Source organism: Lonchura striata, chromosome 2 (assembly GCF_046129695.1).
Source record: "Lonchura striata isolate bLonStr1 chromosome 2, bLonStr1.mat, whole genome shotgun sequence".
Taxonomy (NCBI): domain Eukaryota; kingdom Metazoa; phylum Chordata; class Aves; order Passeriformes; family Estrildidae; genus Lonchura; species Lonchura striata.
In genome coordinates, this window is record NC_134604.1 from 113,395,196 (window position 1) to 113,416,555 (window position 21,360).

The following is a 21,360-nucleotide window of genomic DNA, read 5'->3' on the forward strand; positions in this document are numbered from 1 at the left end:
GGCAATAAGAAACCCAAAGGGTCTGTGCCCTCGGTGGAATCATAGGACCTCAGAATAATTAAGGTTGGAAAAGACCTCTCAGATCATCCCAGGTTGGACACAGTCAACTTTGGAGACCATAAACTGAGAGCAATAAGCAACAAAATTTTTTTAATCCACCCCAAACCTGATTGGAAGTATGAAAATCCAAAGTTACGACTTAAACTGAAAAAGAAATATTTTTCAGATTATTTTTTCATAGAATTACCTGATCCAAGGGCTCTGAGCATCCTGTAAACTAATATAGTTTTCACATATGCAGATCAGATAGTAACTAATGGGAATGAAACATGAAAGCAGAGACAAACTGAAGCTTCTGCTCCATGAATTTTATTTTCTGCTTTTGTAGCCTGTTCTTTTCTGGTGGCGGCTGGTTAGCAATTAAAACGTGATTAGCATATAATGGTAACTGCCAATGTGGAAGCATTGAGATTCTTTGTCCCTGTGATTGCTTTCTCATTAGCAGCATGAATTATGGGGTGTTTTAGCTGCTAGCCAAACTTGGGAGCCACAGGAAAGTGAAATTTCCTCTAAAAGCATGAAAGTCAGTGATTTCTGTCACAAGATTTAGATTTGTAGAAGGAATAAAAATATTTTCCAGTGACTAGGAGGCAGTCACTAGAATGGAGAAGCAAAAACAATTTCCAGGCTTCTGATGGTACAAGGCCATTCAACTCCATAGGGAATAAATTCCAGTAAAGATAAATCCTTTTTTTTTCTTATCTCCAGAAATCCTGTGATTTCCAGACATTGGATAACCTAGGTTGCTGAACTTGCATAAAGTCAATAAAACACCATCCAAATGGAATAGTTGGTAGGAGTTGTATTTCTACAAAAGATGTGGAACCATTTGCATTGTTATACAAATAAATGTAACCCTTCATTTGGAGCATTTTCCTCCTGGATGGTCATCCACACAGATAAATTCACATTAGGATAAGTGTAGAGAAGACAGACTAAGAGGAATCAGGGATAAAGAAAATTTCACAGGATGCAATGCTAGAAAGATTGCAGTTGGTTCAATTCATTAGAATAAATATATCAGGGAAATACCATGGCCTTCTCTAAAGAAAACAATATAAAATGTCAGAGAGGGTGAAAAGCTGTTAAAGGAAAACATCAATATCAATTGATCCCAAACACATTTAGCCTGGAAAATGGAAGAAAGCTTCCAGGCATCAGCAGAACCTAAGCTCTGAAGCTGCCTTTCAGGAGAGAGCAGTGTGGATACAGAAGAGACCTGTGTGATTCTTCCTGAGTCTACAAAAATATTTACATCTTGGTTCCCTACTAAAGCAGAAATCACTGGTGGGTCATGCAAGAAAATCCCTTCACCTTCCACTATCTGTTCCAAATAATCCTTAAAGAACACCTGTGTGATCTGAATAAAAGTGCACAGGGATGTGGCCAAGGCATTGCAGGTTAAATAGCACATTTTCTTTATTTTCACTGCAAGGAAGAACAAGGTAAAGTTCAAGAGTTAATTTACTATTTAAAGTAATTAAATAGTTGGAAACTCAGTACATGTAGATTACATCATGAGTGTAATGAGTGAACTCTACAGCTGTTGCAAATTTAGGAAATTACTTAAATGTTTCCACCTTGAGGTGGCTTTTTAAAGGAATTACTGACATGGATTATAGCTTTGTGTGCTAAAAAAACCCCAAGTTATTAATCAGGTAATTTCAATATTTAACTATGTTTACCCAGTTAGGTATTTTGCTCTTTGTCATGATTATTTCCCTCCCCCCCGCCCCCCCATTTCCTTGGCCACATGAAACTCTCATTTGAAGTGGGAAATAATTTTTATGTCCTAGGAAAACTACAATTTAAATTTCTTCTCTCATCCTGCAATAAGGTGCCTATAGGATATATCTCTGAAACTACCCTGGTTTGAAATGTGTCTGTCATCCCAAGTTCTCCCCACACAATATTTGAAGAAGTTTCTGCAGTTCTCCAAGATTTCTAAATTAAATAGCATTTTGAAACACACATTTAAAAGTGAACCATTCAGACAGGTTCAGAACATCTTTTTGCTTTTTTAAGTGTAAAAACCCCAGATTAATCATTTACAAATCAGTTTATTCCAGTGGAATACCATTTTACTGAACACTTGCTAACTGACTCTGTTTATATCAGTGAACAACTCACGTTCCTCAAATAGTTCTTCCTTTTTTTTATTGTCTGGACCATCTGCCGTGCTGTGAGCAGCTACTATTTTGAGCCTTTTCTCTTTAAGTACAACTTTCAGATTAAATAAAGCCTTTGTAAAAGCTGAAATTATTGCCAAAGCATGTTCAGCAATGTTGATGTGCTTTTGTGGTGGTTTTGTTTTGTTTTTTTTAAAGCCTTTTAAAAAATTTCAGGCAGTAATGGTAGCACATCCCCTCTAATGATAACAGCATGAAGAGCAGGATGATGTAATGCTCAACTTGCTCTGAGGATTCATTTCAGTAAGCTGGTTACAAATCTTTTGTTGAAAAAAACCCACAACTGATAGCTGAAAATAATAAAGCAAAACTTGAAAATAATAAAGCAAAACTTCAAAAAGAGTTGTGAAAACCTCTCAAGGAGTCCAATTATTTGTGGCATCGTTAACATAAAGCAAAAGCAGAGGCATTAAGGTTGGCACATCAATCATTGGTTGCATTCATGGTGGCACTGGGGCATTTGAGGCCTCTTGGCCTTCCACACACATGACCAAGATCTGTCAGGAAGATCTTTGATGGATGATGGTGGACACAGCACCTCTGCTGTCAGAAAAGGCTGAGAGAATTGGGATTGTTCAGCCTGGAGAAGAGAAGCTTTGGGGTGACCTCAGCGTGGCCTTGCAGTGCCTGAAGAGAGTGACAAGAAAGAAGGAGTGTCTTGGTTTGAAAAGCCAGGTGTCTGCTAAGGAAGGCAGCAGCCTCTCCTGAAATGGAAAATGTAAACCCCCTCCCTCTGAATTATTATAATTTTGAAATTAAGGGGCTCTCAGGCAAAGATATGGGAGTAGGAATAACAGTTCTTTATTAGAGAATAAAATAAAAATAAAAATGCAGTAATACAAAACATCACTGCCAGAGTCAGAAATGCCCTGTCCCCCTGTGTGTCAGGGAGGTGTCAGCAGTCCCATCCCAGGGTGGCTCAGCCCTCCTGCAGTGCCATCTGTGCTTCTGCTGGAGCAGGATCCTGCACAAGGGGGGAGTTTTCCTCTGGAGCTCCAGGGCTGGGGGAGATGGGCCTGGGCTCCTCTGGGAATGCAGGCGGAAGAAAGCTGCTCCTCTGGGAATGCAGTGGGGAGAAAGCTGCTCCTCTGGGAATGCAGGGGGAAGAAAGCTGCTCCTCTGGGAATGCAGGGGGAAGAAAGCTGCTCCTCTGGGAATGCAGGAGCCAAAGGCTGCTGTGCTGTTCCCAGGTCAGATTGTATCCAGGTAGGAATGTTTGGCTCCTCCCCTGGGCAGAGCATCTCCCCATGGATGATGGAATTTTCTCAGCCATGCAGGGACACTCACTGGCCATGGACAGAAGATAATTAATAATTAATGGCCCATGAACAGAAGAGATCTCCTGGAGGGAGGATTGGCTGTGGGAGAGATAAAGAAAAAGCTGCCCAATGAACAGCAGAGAACTGCCCCAGCTCTGACAGATAGGAATAGAATACACATCCCCATTTCCAACCTAAGACATGGAGAGAGAGTATTGACGTTTTATAGATCCAGTGACATTGATCACAACAGGTCCATTTAGGCAAAAGAGGGAATATATTGAAAGTAAAGAGTGAATTCAATCCTGTAATATGAGTGAGTTGAATTTCAGGGTTAATGTTTTATTTTAGTTCAAAACTATAACCAAGTAACTGAGTTCAGCTGTGATAAAATGTTGGCATTGCCTAATTCCCACTCTGGTAACCAGACAATTTTTTCTTATTTCAAACCCATTTGACTGAACTGGAATTGTTCCAGTAATGCCAGTGACTCTTGAGAACAGACATTTAAGGTCCTTTCTATACTTATTTTAGCTTATAACTTCTGTAGCATAATCTGAAAATTTTACTTTTCAGGTTTTGTTTGCTAATTCAAGTGTAGGACTCTTGATTTTTGCTGTTCCTAGTTGTTTATTCTGTCTGTAGGGTGCTTCCATTTGAGGATAAGAGCAGAGCCTCTGCTCTTCCCCTCTCCTTTGCACTTTTGAGTTGCACCCAGAGGCAAAGAGGGAAAACCTGCAGAAAAATCTGAATTATCACTGATGTGGATTGTGTTTGGACTTGATGATCTTGAAAGTCTTTCCAACCTTAATGATCCCATGATCTCATAGTGCAACTGAAGCAGTGTGGAGGCTTTGGTATAACTGTTGTGACAGCATTTATTTTCTGAGAGGATACATCTGGATACAAATTTGAAAGTCAAATATTTGCTTTTCATTTTTAGCTAATATTTTATGATAAGGATGCCACGGCACAAGCAGTAGTTCTGAGCATGAGACTGAGGAAAATGTACTCATTTTCCTTCTTACCCTTGGAAATGCAGCACTTGTAAGCAGAAGAAATGCTCACTTTAAATCACGCTTATGGTTAATGCCCAACCCAGGGGTAAAATGATGTCAGCAGAATTGTTTTAATGAAAAGTGCTCTTTTTTCTCTGTGAGGATTTTATTTTATTACAGGTTCCCTTCAGATTTCTTCAGTATGTGTGTGTTGTCTTCTATTTGATGCATTAATCTAAAACTCAGAGAAATACTGCCTGTAAATCGAGTATATCAAGCAGTTCTTCCCTTGCTTGAAAACTCGAAGATTAAAATTGTGAATTACCTAAATAATATAAACTAATGCTTCTTTTAGCTGTCTATGGGCTCTGAAACACAGTGTTAATTTATCCCTCACTACTTGAAAACTTAATGCATTGTGTCTTGGTTTATTTGCCCCATTTGTGAAATTGTCTTTGAATGTTTTGCAAATAAAATGCTCTGTCATTGCAATTTCAGTATCTTAGTGATGCACAGAAACTTAATGGAATTTTATCTATTTTCTTGATTTATAAGCCAGAAAAAACAAAACAAAACAACAAACAAGGTGACAAAATATACCAACCAACATGCTACTCAGTAAGTCTATTTTTAACATACATGCAAGTAGTTTAAAGGACTTTAGTATTTGTCATTAACATGGTGGAAATTAGTGCAGCAAATTCACTGGGTGTGGTGTTTTTTTGAGTACCTCAGCTCTGTTAGTGCTGTTCCCTTGCTACTCATCTGTGAAACTGTTGTCACTTTTGTCCCACCTGAACGTAGCAATGCCCCTTTATTTCTTCCCAAAGCCTGCATCACTTAGCACTTGATCTGCTTCAAACCCTCAGCAGGTGTGGTGTGTGTCAGGGTGTGAGGAGGGAGCTGGGGAGGGAAATCAGCACTTGTGCTCTAAGTGGAGCTGCTGGGTTTCTCCATGGCTCATAAACACTCGTCTTTCCAGACCTACACTCCCTGTGAACCATGAAACCTCAGCGAAAGCAGAGCCTGGCCAGAGCACAGCCACAGGCTCTCCTCGTTTTGGCTGAAGTTGTTGGGCTCAAATTGAAGGGATTAACTCCTCATCCAACAGCTTTGAATTTTGGGACAGTCACTGACTTCTTGATTTTTGCATCCATTCCAGCTACTGCAGTTTTCTCAAATGCTTCAGTGTTTAATTTTAAAGATCCCCTGGCAGCGGAAGCACTTCTTCCAGATGACAACTTGAAAATCATGATGATTTTATTGGTATTGTTAATGCTAGCTATCGTGTAAAATACTGATAATTATTGCTGGGTTCTGGCAAATTATGTTCTGTCCCATCTATGTGCATCACAATTTCGCAAGCAGTTAAGATATCAAAACAGATTATTAGATATTCTCTGTGCGTGATTTTGGCTGTGAGAGAAATGGGGTAGAGATGGGTGCTGGGGCTGTACAGCAGAAAGAGGGCGCCCTTCATATTCTCCTTTTCTCATGTGATCTGTGAGTTTTCAGTTTTCTTTTCTGTTTGGCTTTTGGTTTTGAGAGCTAATAAACAGATGATAGCGAAGTAAATAGCAGTGAGTGGATCTTGACAGCTTTATTATGGCTATTATGTTACGGTACATTAAATTTTTAATGAAATAAAATATGGCAGATTGCCAAATTATGTGATGATAATTTCAGGAAGCTGTAAACAGGTTACTCAGTAGTTCATAATTGCCACAGGTAATTTAACATTCAGGAAACTTCCACCCACTGATAGTAATTAAGATTGTGTTTTGGCTATGTGCATTGATTATGAGTATCTGATCATGAGAATCTCTTTTTTTCCTTTCATGTGGTATTTCACTCTTAGAATTTTACCCACTGGCAGCAAATATTCCCTTTTTATTTCACATCCTGGAATGCATCAGTGGAAAATATTGTAACAATATGTAATCTGCCTGTGAATAACCTCACTGCTGGACTTCTAGTGTCAGAGAAAGCTCAGCTTCTGTCTGTAATGAAAATTTCCTTTATGGGGCTGCCTGGTGGAAAGGACACCTTTCAGCTTGAGTTGGGCCAACACAAAGCTCTCAGTGTCTCTAAATCTTGCATTAAGGCTGTGTGGGAGAAAATCACGCTGCAGGTGTGTGAGGATGGTGTCAAAATAACCAGAAAATTCAGGAATTTCCCTCCTGCCATGGGTCCTGTGTGAGAGCTGGCTGTAAGAGACTGGCAGCAAGCTGGAATGATCCAGAGAGAACATCCCCAAGGATGCTCTGAGGATGCTGGTAGCAGGGAAACTGAGGCAGAATTCACAGAATCTCTGGGTTGGAAGAGACCTTAAAGATCGAGTCCAACCCAACCCCAGCACCTCAACTCAGCCCTGGCACCCAGAGCCACATCCAGGCTTTGTTAAACACACCCAGGGATGGTGACTCCACCACCTCCCTGGGCAGCCACTCCAGAACTTTATCACCATTTCTGTAAAAACTTTTCCCTGATATCCAACCTGTATTTCCCTGGGTGCAGCTCGAGGCTGTGAGCTCTGGCTCTGTCAGCTCCTGGAGAAAGAGCCCAGCCCCAGCTGGGCACAGGAACCTTCCAGGAGCTGTGGGCAGTGACAAGGTCACCCCTGAGCCTCCTGTTCTCCAGGCTGGACACCCCCAGCTCCCTCAGGGGTTCCTCATAGGCAGGCTGGAGGATGAGGAATCAGCCCCAGATGGAGCTCCGGGAATCCCAGCATCATTAGAATTCGGGGATCCTGCCTGAGCCAGCTGGGGAAGGGGGTAACTGGGTTATCCCAGCGGAGCATCCTCTGCCTCCCAGCCTTGTGCCACTCGCTGGAGTCGGAGCAGGAACGGCGCTGCCACGTTGCCACGGCAACGGCAGGGACCTGTCAACACCTCTCTCCCTAATAGTGACAAATGGTACTTATTACATCAGCACTAATTTCATCTGATCCCTTTCAGATGAAGATACTTAGTTCTTGCTGATCAAATTGTGTCGCTGTAATTACTGAGAACAGACCTTATTAAATGACAGCGCTCCTTACTCATTGCCTCGTCTCATGGCCGAGCTTATCGCTTTCCCTCTTTCCCGACTTTTGGTGATGCTCCTGGCTGCCCCTGGGGCACATTCCCTATCCCAAGGCAGTGGTGGTTTGCGTCGTTCAGGGATAGCTTATGTCATGGGGAGGAAGCCGCATCTGGTATCCTTATTTTTAAAGATGTGCAAGAATTTGAGACCTTCAGAGCATGTGAAGCAAAGCTGTTAAGTGTGTGTGGAACTGCACAGCCCTTGCCACTAAAACCATAAAAATAAACAAAAAAACAAACAAACAAAAAAAAAACAACAAAAAAACCCAAAAACAAAAAAAAAAAGGAGAGAAAATGTCTTTGTTTGTGAAAAGTAGCCTAACTTCAGGTTAGGCTAACTGCATCCTTTGGAGAGCACATGGCTGCAGTTATCTGCTTATTGCACTGCTTGATATTTCATGTTTAATGAGACTTAGCACAAGTGCAGAGAAATAATTACAGAAAATCATCGAGGGAGGAGGAAATTAGACTGGAAATGCAGATGATGCAGAGCATTCTCTGCCACTGACCTGCAGGCTGGTTTTGGGTGTATTATTTTTCTCCACAGCTCAGAAAACCACACAGAGCTCTCCCAGTCTGGGAAGTCCTGTGCAGTGGAGATCATGATCATCAGGGCATTGAGAAGCTCCAGTCTCTTACTAGAGAGTCAGAAATGTGATGAATGGCTGAGGGAGCTGGGAAGGGGCTGGAGAGTTCCTGAGGGAGCTGGGAAGGGGCTGGAGAGTTCCTGAGGGAGCTGGGAAGGGGCTGAGCCTGGAGCAAAGGAGGCTCAGGGGGACCTTGTGGCTCTCACAGCTCCTGCCAGGAGGGGACAGCCGGGGGGTCGGGCTCTGCTCCAGGAACAGGGACAGGACAAGGGGAAATGGCCTCAGGCTGGGCCAGGGCAGGCTCAGCTGGGACAGCAGCAGGAATTTTCCCATGGAAAGGGTGCTCAGGCCCTGGCAGGGGCTGCCCAGGGAGCTTTGCAGTGCCCATCCCTGCAGGTGTCCCCTGGAGGTGGCACTGAGTGCTCTGGGCTGGGGACAAGGTGGGCACAGCTGGGACTCCATGGTCCTGGACATCTTTTCCAGCCTCAGGGATTCTGTGATTCCATTCTGTGATCAGAACCTCCTGGTAACAAACAAATTCAATAAAATGCGCTTTGCCCCGGAAGATGTTTGAATTTAAATTTGCTTTATGGTTTTCCTGCTCTGCCTGGTGGTGTCTGGTGAAATTGTTTCTTTCTAGCTTGCAGGTGTGATTGATTTTTCCTGAAGTTGGGGTGCCAGGTTTTGATTTGATGCCCTTCTGCTTGAGAATAAATGGAGCAGTGCATTGAAGGATCGTCTTTTGTTGTGGAATAATCTTAAACTGGCTGGAAAAGGAAGTTCAGTAGCATCCAAGTTAGCACTCAAGCTCTCACACTCTTTTGAAAAAAGATTACTCTGAAAAATAGGGTGACAAGTGGCACAGCAAGTCACAGGGCAAAGAGAATTTTAAATCAAGGTGTCCTTCATTTCTGTTATAATTTTAAAAAGGAGAATGACTTCTCTTTAACAGATGGCACATGACAATGTATGTGCTAGTATGATTTTGCACCTTGGCATTGTAAAAAATTCAAGATTGCTATTGGTATTATTTCTTGGTCATCACATTAATTAACCATATAATTCAAGACTTCTGGGTTTTCAAGCCTATCTAACTCTGAATGACTCTTTAAGGGATAATATTAGTTTTGTTACTATACAATAAACAATGGATAACAAATCCATTCCCCTCATCATCAGAAAAAGCAGAGCAAGTAATGCAAATTGTGGCAATTAGTTTATGTGCCAGCTAGCAAGAAGTGGGCAATGCCAGCACAATTCCTTCCCAGGTGTAGATAAATCTATTTTTGCTTATTTCAACTTTTGTCAGAGACCTTTTAGCCAAGTCATAGTTTGGGACAGTTGGAAAATGTTTAGTTGGTCTCAGGATAGTAAATTATCTGTGTCTGATTCCCATGGAAAGGTTAAAGGGTTATGCTTTTTGTTTGTTGGTTGTTTTTTGTTTGGTTTGGTTTTGGGTTGTTGTTTTTTTTTTGTTGTTGTTGGGGTTTTTTTTTTGTTTTGTTTTGTTTTTTTCTTTTAATTTTTAATTTACATTGGGATTAGGTGTTTTCCTAGACTGAGAAGAGAATAGACTTTGTGAGCCCATGTTGACTGTGCCTGATGATTGCTTTATTTTTTAACTGCCATGTGTAAATTGAGTAAGGCAGAGAACTTGATTTTTTCAAACGTCTGGGAGGAAAAAGCAGCTGTATTTTGTATTAGGTCTACACTTGCAGAATTTTTATGTGGTTCATTTTCATTCATGTTAAGGAAATTCTCTTGTAAGGAAATGTACAAATATTCCACATTCCTGAATACCAAGCACAGATTCCAGGGTTGCCATGCAATTTTTTTAATCTCCATTTAATTACTGGAACAAAACTGGTGGTTTTTTCAAGGCAATGACATTTGGTGGGTCCTCTGGGAAAACGCAGCCACAAATCATCTCAACACAAGAGTAGGTCAAATGGTAATAATCAAGTCATATTCATAACTCATTGGAAATAGACTATTCCAAAATTGCTACCTGATACAGAACTAATGCCTCATTAATCAGAAATACATCAACCTAGGAACACTGGTTATGTCAACTGGAATTATGAACGAGGTTGCAGGGATTGCCAAGTGCAGTGCTGCATTTGGGGTGATGTAGCTTCGTGCAGGGTTTTACATGATGAGAGGACCTGCTTTCATCATGGAAATGAACCTGGAATTGTACATCAATTTGTTGAGTGACAAAGAAGCTTTGCAGCTTTACACACTCTGTGTAAATAGCCCAGTAGAGGAACCCTCATTGGGGTAAATCTTAGAGCACTGTGAAAGGTTCAGTTTTAAATGTATATCACAAAATTCTCCTTCTTGCTGGAGAAAAGGGGAGATAAACTAATATACACAAACACATCAACAAAAAAAAAATGTATGTATTTGTCTAAACTGGAGTACAGGGAGGTGATTCTGCTCAGGTGAGAGCCCTGAGACCTGCAGAGCTGCCCCAGCCCTGTCCCAGCCCAGGAGGAGCTGGAGCTGCTGCAGAGAGCCCAGAGGAGGCTCCAGGATGAGCAGAGGGATGGAGCAGCTCTGCTGGCAGGAAAGGCTGGCACAGCTGGGATTGTTCACCTGCACAGGAGAAGCTTTGGGCTGAGCTCAGGGTGGCCTGGCAGGGCCTGGAGGAGCCCCAGGAAAGCTGGAGAGAGACAATTTCCAGGGCATGGAGGGACAGGACACAGGGAATGGCTTCAAACTGAGAGTGAGATAGAGAGTACATCTAAGGAAGAGTAGAGTAGATATAAGGAAGAAACCTATCGATCCAGAGTAGATATAAAGAAGAAATCCTTCCCTGTGAGGGTGGTGAGGCCCTGGCACAGGTGCCCAGAGCAGCTGTGGCTTCCCCCTGGATCCCTGGCAGTGCCCAAGGCCGGGCTGGACACTGGGGTTGGAGCAGCCTGGGACAGTGGGAGGTGTCCCTGCCATGGCAAGGTTTGGAACTAGATGATTTTTAATGTTCCTTTTTGCCCAAATCATTGCATCATTCCAAGTAATCCAGACCTTTCTTTTCTTTCTTTTCCAGACCTCAATTCCACAATTGAGTTCTTGTGCACAAGCCAAACACCTACTGTGTTCACATGTGCTGAGTCTAATTTAAAATCCTTCACAACTCAGCAAAACTTAATCTCCAGGCTCAGTAAAATTTTACAACTACAAGTTCAAAGGTAGTGGAAGTCCAGATGTCTTAAACTATGGGTAATTCTTTCAAGTCACGTGGACTGGTAGTCATGAAGTCATTTAGTTGGTTTGTTTTTCAATCCAGCTCTGAAACAAGCTCTGAAATCACCGCTGAAATCCCTCAAATATGAAACATGCAACTTATAAGTGTGTATTTCAAGTTTGGGACCATTGTAAACAAAATACTACAGTCTTTGGTTTTAAAACTTTGATTTTAAAGCAGGAAGACTATTACAGCTGTTAGGCACTGAAATAACAAATTTTTTCAATTGCTCATAAATTCTTTTATGGATGAAAATACAGCATAGCAATGGATAAAACAGTATAAATAGTAGCTAGATCATTTTGCAAAATGTAGTAATCAATAGATCGATCATTTATTTTCTGTCCCAACAACTAAATAGATTGTCTAGTTCTGCCATGTTAATGCTTCAGTTTTCCGTCCAGTGCAATGGCTTCAGAAATATTGATATCAAAAATGGAACTTCTCTAATTAAAAGATTAAGCTTCTAAAATTCACACACCATCCCATTTCTTATGTATTCCTGCTTAACTATTTGGAGAGATAAGACTGTGGATTTTTTTTCTGAGATTTTCAGCCCTGGTTGACTTTGAATACGAAAATATTTTTGGATAGAAGGAGATAAAAGCAATTAATGCTACATGCTTTTAATACTTCTTTTCAGGATACAATCTTTGAAATGCTTGTCTTACCTGATAGTCCTTTTATGACACAAATATAAGTGATTTTGGGGTACCAGTTCTAAAAAATGTGATCCTTGGGTGATGTAAGTGTTGTAGCAATGGTTATTTTTTTTTAACCTACTCTGTCTTGGTAACAAATAAGTGAAAAATTATGGAGGGCTGGAAAAATTTAGAAGATCTGCTGACCTTCCTCTTATCTTTCCCTTTGCTGGCATATGTGAATTTAATATGTGCATTATGCACCTTCTCTTTATAAGCAACATTTCTGAGGAAAAGGCATTAAGTTTGGTAAATACATAATTTGTAAAATATACATGGCTCAGTAAATGTAGTAGAAAAAGGAAGCACTAAGGGTAGCCTAAAAAATGCAAAATCATATAAGAAATAGTTCTAAATAAGCTGTCTGTTATCTGAGTGAACAAGGTGGCTGATCTGTCTGGGTTCTGCCCTTAATTTATATTGCAACACATAATGAATTTTCTGTCATTTAATATGTATTCTAATACTGACAGAAAGTCAAAATGTTAAAAGCAGTATTTTATGCCACAGGCGGGATAAAAGGTATCCTATTGTTGAGGAGCTAAAATCATTAATATTGCAACAGATTTTAACACTGTTTCATAAAAGAAACTGCTGATTAAGCTTTTGCTAAAGGTCCTCGGCCCTTGTCATTTTTACAACAGAGCTTTCAGGAGAATCTTCAGAGCAGGGGAACCTTTTGTTCCAGGTTCTGCATTGCCTGTTCCGTGCTCCCTGACATGGTCCAGCTGTGACAGCTGCTCACACGAAGGGTTGGGCTTAAACAAGTGAGTTCTTAAATTCTAAATTTGGGGATTTGTATCCATGTACTGCTTTATGTCTACACCTAACTCAGGTGTTGTAATTACAGGAATGTCACTTGGCTCTGACATGAACAAAGCTACCAAGAGGACTTGGGTGCATCGGGATGGGCACTGCCAGCAGGTCACGGGTGACCCTGCCCTGTGCCCAGCCCTGGGGGCACCTCTGGGTGCTGTGCCCGGCCCTGGGGCACCTCTGGGTGCTGTGCCCAGCCCTGGGGGCACCTCTGGGTGCTGTGCCCAGCCCTGGGGGCACCTCTGGGTGCTGTGCCCAGCTCTGGCTCCTCAGCACAGCAGAGCCAGGAGCTCCTGGAGCTGAGCAAGGGCCTGGAGCAGCTCCAGCCCAGGAAAGGCTGAGGGAGCTGGGGCTGCTCAGCCTGGAGAGAGCCCAGGGAGAGGGGCTGAGCCCTGGGTGTCCCTGGGTGTCCCAGTGTGTCCCTGGTGTCCCTGTGTGTCCCTGTGTGTCCCTGTGTGTCTCAGTCTGTCCCAGTCTGTCCCTGCGTGTCCCTGGCTGTCCCTGTGTGTCTATGGCTGTCCCTGTGTGTCCCAGTCTGTCCCTGTGTGTCCCTGTGTGTCCCAGTCTGTCCCAGTCTGTCCCAGTGTGTCCCAGTCTGTCCCAGTCTGTCCCTGGCTGTCCCTGTGTGTCCCAGTCTGTCCCTGGCTGTCCCTGGCTGTCCCTGTGTGTCCCTGGCTGTCCCTGTGTGTCCCAGTCTGTCCCAGTCTGTCCCTGGCTGTCCCTGTGTGTCCCTGTGTGTCCCAGTCTGTCCCAGTCTGTCCCAGTCTGTCCCAGTGTGTCCCAGTGTGTCCCAGTCTGTCGCAGTCTGTCCCAGTCTGTCCCAGTCTGTCCCAGTGTGTCCCAGTCTGTCCCTGTGTGTCCCTGTGTCTGTCCCAGTCTGTCCCAGTCTGTCCCAGTGTGTCCCAGTCTGTCCCAGTCTGTCCCTGGCTGTCCCTGTGTGTCCCAGTCTGTCCCTGGCTGTCCCTGGCTGTCCCTGTGTGTCCCTGGCTGTCCCTGTGTGTCCCAGTCTGTCCCAGTCTGTCCCTGGCTGTCCCTGTGTGTTCCTGTGTGTCCCAGTCTGTCCCAGTCTGTCCCAGTCTGTCCCAGTCTGTCCCAGTGTGTCCCAGTGTGTCCCAGTCTGTCCCAGTCTGTCCCTGGCTGTCCCTGTGTGCAGGAGGTCAGAGCAGCCCCAGGCTCTGCTCCAGGCCCAGCGATGGCCCCAGAGCCCCGGGCAGGGGCTGAGCCCAGCAATTCCCTGCACAGGAGGCACAACTTCTGCCCTGGGCAGTGCCAGCCCTGAGCAGAGCCCAGAGAGGCTCGGGGCTCTCCTCCCTGGCATATTCCAGTCCTTCCAAAAGATTCCCTAAACAATCCCTTTGTGTTTGAAATGCTCCTTTCAGGAAAACATCCATGCTGTAGAACAGAAGTGAAGACATCCCCATGTTGGGTTCCTCAGAGCCATTCCACCATGCAAGAGAAAGTTTCCATGCAGAAGAAAATTATCATTCTCATTAGGAAAGGAATTTAGTAAAAACACAAGCTCCTGGACAGACCAGATGCAAAAGTTGTGGTAACATGGGAAAAAAAATCTCTGAGTTTCAAGTTTCAACAGAGAGAGACTTTTCACCAAAAGCTGTAGTCATAGGACAAGGAGTAATGTGACTGACCTGGATCTATATGGTGCTTAGACATCTGATTTGCTTAAAATCAGAGTGAAATATATCTTAACTATTCTCATAGCATTACTGAAGCATTCTGCTTAGAAAAGTATCCTAAGAAAAAAAAAGTAATCAAGCATAATTGTGTCACCAAATTAAGGCCTAGATAGTTTTCAGTTTTTTAAAGCTCCAAAATAGTTATCTTATTTAACGCTATATAATTTTCAAGCCTTGTAAAATCATTTGAAAAGAAAGGAGAAGACAAACCTTTTTATCTTTAAAAGGGAAAAATCATGAATAATTTCAAGTAAAAAGTCAGTTCTAGGACTCCGGGATCTTGCTAATGCATTGTGAGCAGAAAAAAATGGTGAAAATGGATAAATAAATGATTTGTTATAAATTATTTGCAGGGAGTGGTGCATCTAGTTACCTGTCTATCTTGCTGTCTTGCATTTATAATGCATTTTTTTCTTCTTTTGTTACTGTAGGACCTCTTCCTTTTGTGAGGATTTGTTATGGTTTCTCAATCAGTTAAAGATAAATAATTTGGACACATTATGTTCCAATTATAGAATGAGAAACCACATGAAAGACATTTCCCACACAAATAAATGAGAAGTTGGTCATTTGCTCAATTTAAAATAGGAGGAGATGGTAGCATGCCTGAGAGCTGAATTTCTATTGGAATATTCATGAAATGTTCTGTTTCCTCCAATTTTTAGTCTGGATGAAATTAAGGAGGTGCAGGTTGTTGAGCTTTTCACATTTATGTTTGGTGGCCATTCCAGGCTATTTCAGTTCAATAGTTGTTGATATTTCCCTGTGAGATATTTGTGTTTGTGATTGTGTGTGTTCTTGGAGAAATGCTGGGCTGGGAGGAGAGACAACACCTCATTTCAGTTATAACTCTGTGCAGAAAACCATCCCCGTGATGAGCTTGAGTTCCAAAAACCAATCTGTGGCAAATATAAAGCTTTTACCACTTTCCTACAGGATATTTCATAAGGCTGTGGATAAAGGTTCTTATGGAGTCATCTCATCCACTCCTGCTCAGAGAGAAGTGCAAAATAGCCACAATATACTCCTTAAAAAAGGATGTTTGGTAAAAAAAAAAATATTTTGCAGGAAAAAAACAAGGGGAATTGTTGAAACATTTTGGTAGAAAAGTTTTATTATTTTCTAATTGTATTTTTCCAAGCCACTGTCATTAAATCTCTTTACACACCAGCAGAACATTTTAAATACATAATGGATAGAGGCACAGAGAAGAGAGAGGAACATGTGGACCTATTTCTGAAAAAGTTCCCTTAAATAAGGACAATATCTGAAAATTTAATGAATTCTGGCTTGTCTTGGAGTTGTAACACCACAAATGCTATTCAGAAGTGTAATGAATCACCACCCAAACACAGGAGCACGGGTCTGCTGGATTTACATGCACTTGGGAGGAAGAGAAAGACACAGCTTTTCGATCAGCCTAATGGCTTGGAAGTAGCTTCAGGAGGAGTGCTGGTAATCACATTTGATGGTCTGAATTGATGGCTGATGGCTTGTAAAGGGCAAAGCACTGGAGTGATTTCAGGGAGCTTTTAATAATGCTTAGCAAATGATCAGGCTGCACAGTCAATCGCTTTGCAGATGCCAATATTCTTTGCCCCCTCCCCAGTAAGTGCAAAGCATAGGGAAAAAAAAAAAAAAACAACTCAAAAGAAATCACAGAATCACAGACTTAATCAAGATAATCCCACTGTCCAGAAGAAAGAGAAATAAAAAGTCAGACTGAAGGAATAAACTTGATCTAGACGAGGAATAATTGTAATTTTTAATTTGAGATTTGAATGCTACTTATGGGTTCTTCTAGGATCCAATTTTGTTTATAATTGCATGCTAAATCCTAATTCATGACTTATAATAAGGAAGCCACAATCAAAGGAATGTTTGCCACAGAAGGGTGTTGAGGAATTGACTCCAATTTCTGCCTCTTGTCTGTGGGTACAATATTTGCAAGATTTTTCATATTCTTGTCCTGTAGGGGTGGGTCATACAGATTGTGGATGTCCATCAGCCCTTGAAAGGATCCACACCCTCTCTGTTCTCTCTCCTGAGATCTGGAAAGAGCTTTTTCTCTTTTTCTATTCAGTTGCAAAACTTCCTGGAGTAGCTGAAGAAACAGACCAAACTAGGTCAGTGGCTTCTCCAGAAGATCCAAGGTCAAGAATAGTTAAAATATTAATGACTTCTGAATGCCTCTGCTACAGGATGACTTGTAATACTCCAAACAAGACTTTTAGAGGTAGTTATGCCCAACAAGATAACAATTAATTGTATGCATTATGATTATTTCATAGCTTGCTTTGCTCTCACAGTCTTAGTTTTAACTTTTTAAGTTCGCTGTTGCCAGGAGCAACCTAAGAGAGATTTGCAGGTACTTTGTGACCTGGAGGGAATGATTTTGGGAACAGTAGTCAGGCTCCCAGCACAAAGGAGCTTTGGGGTTATATACAGCAGGTAATAACATTTTCATTTCTAATATTCAGGACTTTCTCAGTGATCAGCAAACTGGAGCATTGTCTTTGAGTAATGTCTGTTATTCACCCACCTGTGGACAGTTGTGCCCATTTTCTGTCTTTAACCTCAGCAGGACATGACTGAGCTCTCTGAGTCATTATTGTCCCCAGTTTATTTAAAGGATGGACTGCTGGGACATCACATTAATTCTGTCTAGAACCTTATAACATTGCAATCTTTTTTATGATCATCCATTTTGCATATTTTGCAACGTTGTTGTGATGATTCTGAGAGTGAAGGAGTGTCTTCTCCCAGAGGAAGGACCTCCTGTGGATTCCCTGGCGCCACTGTAGATTTCAGTTTTCAAGGAAATGATTGTGAGTATTTTTGTGACTGTGAGACAAAACCAACCAATATTGTTCAGGAATAAATTATGGAACTTCAGAATCACCCATGCTCTTGGTGTTATTGTTTGTATGGATAATATGATATTACTTTACACATTCATTATGCCTCTGCAGCTCCAAGAAAACTTGAATAACAAACCTCTGTTTTGTTGCATTTGCATTTTCTTGAGGTTCACACTGATATTTTGGTGATGAAATTCATTAATTTCTGCTTCATCAGGTGTGCACCTGCATTTCCAACAATGCAGTGGCATCAGTCATTACTAACCAAAATCAGGTCACCTGTACTAAGAACAGTGACCAGCAGAAATATTGTGGTGGCTTTTTTTTTCAGTGACACTGTGACAAAAAATAACCACAGTATTTAAGGTGTGAATTAGGAGAAAACCCAGTGGTTTTGTGGTTTTCACTGTGTACAGCTCTCTCTTTTTTTTTTTTTTTGTGGATTGGCAAATTCTGAATTTTGCAAAGCATGATGTAAGGCAGAAACAGAGGTTCTTATAATTCTCTTTGTGAATAGACTTCACGCTACAATCTTCATGTGAAGATCTTATTTTCAAGAAGTACCAAATGGTTTAATTTTCTGTCTTCAGAGTGCATCACTGTTAACCTACTGCAAATAAATGCAAGAACTGTGCCAAATTAAACATTCCATTTTTCTGGAAGGAAGTGAGCTTCCTCAGCCAAGTTCCGAAAGGGTTTTGTCCTTGTGATTCCTTACACATAACTGGGGGAGAAAAAAAAAAAAGAGAAAAACCTCACAAGAAAAAAGAAAATTGATCTTTTGCTTTACTCCCAGCTGTGAAATTTTCAGAAACTCAATTGAAACGGGGACATAAAAGCAAAAAATAACTGCAGCTTCCATTAGAATTTAGGAAAAGAGTGACCTGGGTCATCAAGTTCAGTTCCATGAACATAAATATATACTCAGAAGAGTTCACAGAACATCTATTCTTAGTCTCCAAAATCCCTACAAAACTAAAAGCACCCCCTAAGCTTTTCTCGACTAATCTTGAAACTTGTGCTGTTCAGAATCTAAATTCAGAAAAGAAACAAACCAAACTAACACCCAAGAAACTACAACCAAAACAATATGGCACAATGAAGGGGAAGGAGGAAAAACTGATATCCTATGAATTCCATGACAGGACAGCTCTCATAAATAAACTCCCAAGTGGCACAGAGAAAAGGAAAACAGCCCCTGGACCTTGCCAATCTGGTTGTTACTGTAATTCTTTATTATTCCCAAACCAGGAGAGGGTTCATAATCCTGAGCATGCAAACAACAGATGCCAATTAAGCACTTTAGGTTTTTCTAAGCCTTTGCATTTAGAATGTTGATGTTTTCTGCCTGGCAGCAAGGGGCAGCTCAGAAGAAAATAGATACACCAAAGAAGAACCTGCTGGACAAAAATTTACTAAACTCTACAATTAATGATTGGCTCTTAAGCATAATATCAACAAAATATGATAAGATCCAGGAATTCTTAACAAATATATATAAATATTTTTTTTTCTTTAATTTGATGTCCAAAGCATCCCAATCTCCCAGACTATGTTACACAGTCATGGCAAATTCTATCTCAGGCTTCATCTTGGGACAAGCAGATTTCCCCATGCTCTGTTTGGGAAATTCTTCATCTTCCAATCTTCTAATCTCCTCCAATTGTCTAGACTAAGTTTTATTAATGGATAACTCAAATCCATTAAATCTCATTCCAGTAAAGCTCTTTAAATTGAGCAATTCTCCTCTCCCTCCCTGGCATACACACCCAAACATACACATTTTGTTATTCACTGTAGCATTTTTATTGACACATTTATTGCTACATTTATTTGGCAGAAGAAATAAACCAATTTTTAAATTTCTCTCTAAAAAAATAGGCCTTTTTTTATTATTTTATTTGTTTTTTCATTTGTAAGCACTTATATGCCTGAGTTTTGGTTCTTGTTGGAGATGTCCTGTGTGAACAAAACCAGCTTGGATTACAGATGATATCCTAGATGGGCTCTTTTCTTATTCAATGGTGCTACTGCTTCATGTTTTATCTTAGAATTCTATTAGGTTCTTTCATGGCTGTGTCTCACTGGTAGCTCAGAGATGTCCCACCATCCATCAAAACATCCATAGTCCTCTCTTTCTCCATCCCTTCAAACTGATGGAATTCTATCTCAATTTTATTAAATGGTCGCTGTACAGTCAGATATGTGAGATAATTAGCAAGCTGAATTTCAGACTAATTTTAACCTCTGAGCTAGAAACAGTATTACAGAATGTTTTCCTTCTCAGATTTACGACACTAGAACAAGGACCAAAAATAAAGGAATGATTTCATCGTTTCAAAATTAAAATTTCCCACATTCAGGGCCAATGCTAGGAATTAATATTCACAGAAAACATCAAGGATGCTTTAGAGAAAGGGAACTAAACACAAAGCACTTTTTTTTTTTTAAATTGTGGTTTTGAACATGTTCTTGAAAAGACATCTGTGGCCACTTCACCAAAAAAAACCCAAGTGAAGTGGACCAGTGTGAAAAAATGAGCAAAATATAGATTTATACTAACATGAAAATGACTTAAGCTGAAAAAAAAGGAGAGAATTTGTGCTTTTGTAATTCTGAAAGAATGAAATTGCAGGAAATCATAAGTACCTCTACTAATTGTCTAACATGGATTAGGTCCTAATCCAGACTGAAACCAGGAATTTCAGATATTGGGGAAAGACTGATCTAGGCCTTAAATTAACATACATTTCTTTTCCTGATTCCTCTAAATCTCAAATTTTTTTGGAGGTTGGTTCATGTGATGCTGACAGCACCTGTTGACAGCAATTCTTGTTCAGTGAAAAGTTTGTCACTGTGTGGAAATTCCCATAGGAAAGACAAATGTCCTACCTTTTTTTTTTTTTTTTTTTTCCCTACAGAACCTTTTAAATGTTTTTTCCTTCCACATTTCTGCTTGGAATTTACCAGAGAATTCCTGTATCCACTTTGTAATTTTTACGTGAACTGTGATATATTTTGTGAATAAACAAAAAAATTGTTTTATTGTTCCTTGAATTTTTTATCATCTGCCTATGCTCAATCAATTCTGTTTTCATTTGCTGATAGGGTATGAAGATATGAACTGACCTGATAATTTTAAAGGTCTTCTCCCTCATCTTTCAGGCAGTTATTTCTCTTTATCATAGCTGAATGTCTCCTTGCACCACCATTTTAAAACTGGGCTTTCATCTCTTGAATCATTTCTGCAGCTCTTCTTTCTACCTGCCAAATTGTCAATAGAATTTCAGTTGAGTGAAATTCAATTTTTTCATATTTATTTATTTCATTTATTTGTTTCTTTGATGGAAAAGGTTTCCATAAACAGAGCTGCAGTTATAGAAACCTCAGATCTGCTTTTCTGAACTAAAACGTGAATTGTTTGCCACCTCTCTCTTGCAGGATTTAGTTCTTCTCCTAGCTTCTTGTGTGTGAATGATTTTTCCTGCAGTTAACTTTAATTCATATATTATACATCTCATCCATAATTTATTATAAAGAGGGACCTTCTATTATTTATCACCCACATGATGGGGACATCCATGTGCACACATGCATATATAGGATATTTTCCTACATAAAAATAAAGATTAATGTATAAATATTTAACAGAGGTTATAGTCTAAGGAAATATTGCTCCTAAAAGTGTTGGAAAATATTTTTTTCAGCAATCCTAATATTCACCACAGGGTACAATCTGGTTAGAAACAGGTGATGCCTCTCCACAGAGTATTAGTTGTTTGAAAGGAAGAATTAAGGTAATTTAAAATTAATGTTCTACTTCCATGTATCCTGATTTCTTCTTTAAAACTTAATGTCCTTTAGG

General features: G+C 40.7%; 1 protein-coding gene across 5 annotated transcripts in view; it reads left to right on the top strand.

The window, feature by feature from the left end:
• DSCAM (DS cell adhesion molecule) overlaps positions 1-21,360 on the top strand; it is a 445,883-nt gene that overhangs the window by 221,670 nt on the left and 202,853 nt on the right. The window lies entirely within an intron of this gene.